Consider the following 6,000-nt stretch of genomic DNA (forward strand, 5'->3'; position numbering starts at 1 on the left):
TTTTAAATAATGTTTAACTATTTGCTATTATCCGTTTAAATATATTACTAATATGTTTAATAATTGTCATATCCGTTTAATACTTGTCATCTCCGTTTAACATTATCTTTACATGTATAACTTTTCATATTAACGTTTAAATTATCAAAGTCTCTACGTAAAACGGTGATCTTTTTCGTTTGATCTGAATTGTTGGCAGGTGGCACGTGGCAGATGGCAAGGTTATGGTATCCCGTGCATAAGAATTAATGACGGCATTAATTCTTATGCACGGTAACATAAATATCCGAACACCCGTTCGTTGTAATTAGTTAATGTCGGTCCACTGTGCGTTTGATTTTTTTCTCGGATATGAAGAGTCACCGCTGTGGACTTCACACCATAAATAACTGTGAACAACCCTTCCCATGGACTAACCACTCGTCGTCGTCCTCATCATCCTCCCTCCTCTTCCTCCTCTTCCCATGGACAACCACTTATCGAAAAGGATGTTTCGTGAACCTCCTTCCTTATCTTGAGATATCAGTCGTAATCACGCTAACAAGTTAAACTATCTTTTTCTTGCCCAGCGAAACGCTCGCATAATCGCTCGAATGCAGGAGGATTCTCCAGGGATGGATGACGGGTAAGCAATTAGCTGAGCTTTTCGACTTGGGTAAGAAAAGAAAGTTTTCACGTATTGCGTGATTGCGGAGGATTCTCAGAGGAGGGAGGTCGAGAAACATCCTTTAAGACTGGGGTTGATATTTATCACTCGAGACTTTTTGTTACCGCTTAAGAACATTACGCCAGTGTACAACTATGTCGTTCTATGTTTAACTAACAGTATCTTCGCTTAAGTCCGACCATGACACATTGATTAATAGTCCTTTTCATGAATGTGTTTGTTTAACCTTTTTAATGTTAGTACGTCAGTGCAGTGTTCAAGTTGATGCGCATGTTATGCAACCGCTGTGAGCATTCGAATGTACAGACACTTGTTTCGTTATACGAGGGTCGAGTCGTGAGTATCCAAAGTCCTTGTAAATGTTGTAAATGTTGTAAATGTTGTAAATGTTTTGTAAATGTTTTGTAAATGTCAGTAAACGAATGTTTTATTTGAATGTGAACTTCTGAAATTTAAACAGAGACCTAGTAAAAAACAATGTGAGAAACAAAAGAACGTCATTGTAAACAATAGAAAAAGTTAAACAATACTCAAGTTACTCTTTAAACAATGACAACGGTGTTTAAGAAAATACGTAAAGATGTTTAAACAGTGACCCAGGAGGTACCCATCTTCAACTCGATGTCAGTGAAAGCATTCAATTTAAACAATAACATATATTTTTAAAAGCAGTTAAGTCACTATATTTAAACGTTTTACGTATTATTTACATGATATAGACTTTATTTAAACCAGTAATCGTTATGTTAAACACTATATGTATCTGCTTTAAACATAAAAACTCGACTTTGTTAAACAGATACTCATGTCGAGCGACTGACAATACGTCTCCATCGTGACAGTGGCATATATTTTTCTTTTTTTGCCCTTCTGATGGAGGGAAAAATACCGCCAAATCACATCACGTCTAGTCTAACCTCTATGCACTTTTTGGTCTTCATCGTGACAAATGATATATATATATCGCACTTTTTGTTCGCTTATCCGACTGCTGTTTGTTGTTTACATCTTCTTCTTCTTCTTCTTCTTCTTCTTCTTCTTCTTCTTCTTCTTCTTCGGCTTATTTTTGTTCTTCATTTCATTTGGTTTGTACGATTTGGTTTTCGCCCGATATATTACGGAGAGTTTTTGTGGTATTGCTAGATTCAACGGGAGGGAAAAGTGCTCAATGTTCACGCCCGTACTTCTGGGAGTTGGTGTTAATGAGATATGTGAGCGATGAGGTCTTGAAGTTTCTCTTATCGTGTTAAGTTCATCACACCGTATGGATACAAAAACCGCTTGCCCTAATAGAAAACGATGTCGACTTCCAAATGGATGTGTCACGGCACTCCATCTTCAAATGTGTCAGAATCGATCTTGTCGCTGAGACGTAAAATGTGCCATTGCGTATCTCTAATGAAAACGTAGTTTTACTCGTCAGTAAGTTCCTTCTCTTTTAATTGTTCCAGCTTGTCTCGGGGTCATTAGTGTTTAAATATGTCCGCACATCGGGTTAACATATCGTACTAGTCGCTACGTTATTAGTTAACCGCTATATTTAATTTAACGCTTAAATATTGTCATTATCACTTAAACATTATATTCTCCGCTTAACATATTGATCTTTTTCATTCGATCAAGTGTTGGCGGGGAATTCGATTCTCGCGAGCGCTCAGCTCATCCCTGATGCGACCCCGACGTCGCTGCGGATGTTTTCCTTCCTCGTCAGATCATTCTGAAGTGTTGTCGTTGGATATTAGACAACGTTTTGACGGTGTCGAACATTTCAAGGACGTATCAAATCATGCAATCAAAAGGAATTTTTGACTTCAACTCATAAAGAACGAAAAACATCGAGTGACCATGGAATGCACCGATGGTTGTCATCGTGCCTTCATACATCAAAAAGAGTATAACAAAAAAACTTTCGTAATCAAGACAATCAACCCGTCACACACTTTCGCGGTGGTGGCATAGGTTCGCGTCGCGATCCGAAAAACGTCCCAAAACGGGTTAGCGCACGAGTGATTCGAAGCTCAGGGATCGCCCTCGCATACAGGCCATCGACATTCGTAAGGACATGTTAGCGGGAACATGGTGTCCACATACCATACAAGTGCTTGGTTGGGAAAAAGAGCATGCCCGGTGGTCTCGACGACTATGACATCTCCGTACCACGATCTGCTTGCTTTGGTATGTGGATAAGGTGGTCGTAGACAACCCTAGCAGTGCATGCGATCGTGGAAAGAGACGCTGATCGCTTTTAAACGCATTCTTTTCTTTCAGACATGTATCGTGGGATTCAAGAGGGCTTGCAGTGCCGCTGCTGTCTCGATAGTACACACCTCCCCGGGAAAAATATCGGGCACACCACTCGGGTGCCAGGTGGAAAGATGGAAACAATGGTTTTTTTCCACGTCGCCTTTCTAGATAGTCGACAACGAGACCGACGCCAATCGACTTGGTTCATATCTAAGTTAGGGCGATGCCTTTATACGAGGATGGAGATTATCATGAGATAATTACACTTCGTGGTCGGACAGTCCAAGGGCCTTGTGAGCGCAATTGCGAGAGTCTTCCCTTCGTCGCCACATGCATATTGTCTTCGACATTTGGAGGCCAATTTTATGAAAAAGAATGTCAGACTTGGGAAGGCATCGAGGAGGAGTGTCGGTCTATATGCTTTCCGCATTGCGTGGACATCCACTCGCTAAAGATTTCGATGATACCGTGAATGAACCGCAGCCACATCACCCAGCTCATCACCGGGTTGATTAATCAAATCCGGATATGGCACATCGGGTCGAATTATCTGCTCGGAGGCGATCGTCTAGGGGTGAGATGTATTCAAACATCGCGAGTCGTTCAATGCTTGGATCAAGGAAGCACGTCATTTTACCGCTGACTTTAAAAATGGTCGACTCCATAAGGTCTGCGAATGTTGGTTTACACTTAACATTTAGTGTCACCCTTTAAACATTCTCAATCTTTGTTTAATTACACTTATCTTACTTTAAATATTAATCCTTTCGTTTAAATATTTACAATAATGTTCAAACATGTTTACGAATTATTTAACCATCACTCGCCTTTTGTTTAACCTTATTTGTCGGGTTCAAGTTGATGCGATGTTATGTAACCCACAGTGAGCAAGCGTAACAAACGGGAGACCCTACTTACGCCCGCATATCATTCTGAAGCTAGAGATCATCGTTGAGGACGCCCAAAAATCTTCGCGGTTGGTCGTCAGTATCGATGATCGCTACTGGGCGATCGACCACAGCAAAGAATCTCAGATCTCGCCATCAAAACTTGTTCATGCTCGAAAGTGACAAGTTTATGGTATCCTCTGAAATACGCTATGCAGACAATAACGCAGTGCACACCAACGCACATCGATTTATTAGCGGTACTTCACCGTCGACAATTACAAAACCGCGCATAAGGAAGCTATATTCTCCATACCCGACGATGATAGCCCTCGACGGAAATCATGAGCTTCGCTTTATGCATCGTCAGGACGAGAAGGCTACCGGGCGGCTTAGACGAAAAGAGGATCGAGTCGCAAGCGCTTTGATGTCCGGCGAAGTTACATGCAGTACCACCGCCATGGATCCGGGTCACAATCGACTGATCTTAGAATGAAACTATCGCCCGACTCAGGCATTGTAAATAAGCCGACGACGATGTGGGAAACATTGTGTAATGACGAGCTACTTTCCATATTTAAACTCTTACTCTTTAACCCGAATTGAATGTATTTAAATGTAGACATTGTTATTTTAAACGGATACACTCGTGAAGTTGAAATATTTCAACTGATGTTTAAACGATATATGGTATATTTAAACAATGAAACGGAAATGTACACAATTACAACGTAAATTAAACAATGAAATGAAATTGAATGAACGCGGCTGCCATATTTAAACTGTTCTCATGGACGCCCTACGCTCCTCCCTCCTTAAGTATGCGGGTAACATACCTTAATCTGAAATATTTCTAAAGAGAAACATTGTGTATTGATCGGCAACTTTCCATATTTAAACTCTTACTCTTTTCGATGAATCGATTTATTTAAAGCAGAGATGTTGTTATTTTTAAACGGATACACTGTAATTTGAAATATTTCAATCTGATGTTTAAACGATATATAGTATATTTAAACAATGAAAGTGAAATGTACACAATTAGAACGTAAAATTAAACAATGAAATGAAACCGAATGGAATTTAACCTCGCTTTACAATTCAAAACAAACAAAAATTTTACATTTACATATACAAGTCATGTTCTTCGAAAACAAAAAACAATGAATTGAATTTGTCCGAGTTTACACTCGAAAACAAAATTGATATTGAGATATACAGTGACATGTTCTTTCAAAAACAAAATTTAACCCGCTTGTGACGCACCCCTTTCGTCATGGACACCGCGCGCCTCCCTCCTTAAGTATGCCGGTAACATACCTCAACTCGAGGTAAGGAACGTCTCGTCCTGGTGGGCCGTAACTTCTCACCCCAAAGTAATTGCTCGATAAACCGCGATGACGTAGACTCGCGTAATCGACGCTTCCTTGTTTTTGGCGTGGGTTTTCCAAGTCGCACACGAGCGGGCTATTTTTGCCGCCGACTCGCCGAACTCCATATCGGCACACAATTGGTCGAATAGATTCCCTGTCTGAGATATGCAAGTCGAGATTAGAATACCGATTAAATACCAAACGGATATTAATCGGACATAATTAAAGAGCTTACCATGTCCAACGCTGCCCTTATCGTATCTCCTGACATAAAGAATAATGCCTCGTATTCTTGTTTATCATCGTCCCGTGACGCACGACATGGAAGTGGTCATTCATGATTACTCGGAGGATGATAAACTTTGAACTTCATGCAGTCACAGACAACATCCCCGACCATAGCCATAATTGTTTCACGTAAAGGCCGTCCCCGCTTTGACATAAACAACAAGAAGAGATCCGGGTGATGGAGGCGCTTCTTGTAAGGATACGGGCTCTTTCGCTCCCGACTTTGTATTATGCATACGAAAGCGTCCCATCACATCATCGACGACCATCTCGCTTCCTCAAGCTACAGTATAATTTGTCGCTGGTGGTGCTCACAATGGCCATTCTTCCACACGATACAGCTCGAGGTTAAACGATAATGGATATAATAAGACCATATTTAGAATATTTAAACGATATTATCAATTGTTACATGATATTATATATAATTAAACGTTAAGCAGACAAAGTAAATGATAACATAAAGGCATTAAACACTATTAGAAAATCGTTAAACACTATAACAAAACCTTTAAACAATATCATAAAAACTTTTAAACTT

The sequence above is a fragment of the Dioscorea cayenensis genome, chromosome 10 (assembly GCF_009730915.1).
Source record: "Dioscorea cayenensis subsp. rotundata cultivar TDr96_F1 chromosome 10, TDr96_F1_v2_PseudoChromosome.rev07_lg8_w22 25.fasta, whole genome shotgun sequence".
Taxonomy (NCBI): Eukaryota; Viridiplantae; Streptophyta; class Magnoliopsida; order Dioscoreales; family Dioscoreaceae; genus Dioscorea; species Dioscorea cayenensis.